This window comes from Meleagris gallopavo, chromosome 5 (genome assembly GCF_000146605.3).
Source record: "Meleagris gallopavo isolate NT-WF06-2002-E0010 breed Aviagen turkey brand Nicholas breeding stock chromosome 5, Turkey_5.1, whole genome shotgun sequence".
Classification (NCBI taxonomy): domain Eukaryota; kingdom Metazoa; phylum Chordata; class Aves; order Galliformes; family Phasianidae; genus Meleagris; species Meleagris gallopavo.
Genome location: NC_015015.2, coordinates 34,934,697 through 34,934,977, shown reverse-complemented (window position 1 = coordinate 34,934,977; position 281 = coordinate 34,934,697).

Genomic DNA, 281 nt, shown 5'->3' with positions numbered 1-281 from the left:
CAGTATCCTTCTGCCGGCGACGCGTGGCATGCCGGGCGGGGAGCTCTGGGACCGGATGGGCTACGAACGGTGTCCTGGGGCTGTAGCTGAGGCCGGCCGGGGCGGCGGGGCCCTGGGAGTGGTGCGCGGGGAGCTGGCGGGGTTGCAGCCGGCACGGGTGTAGCGCGGCCGGAGTCAGGGAAGAGCCCTAGTGCCGGCGTGTGCCTTCTGTCACAGGCATCTGGCCGCTCCGACTGCCTCTGCCCGGGGCCGGGTTTATATCCTGACATGCTTTCTCCTGT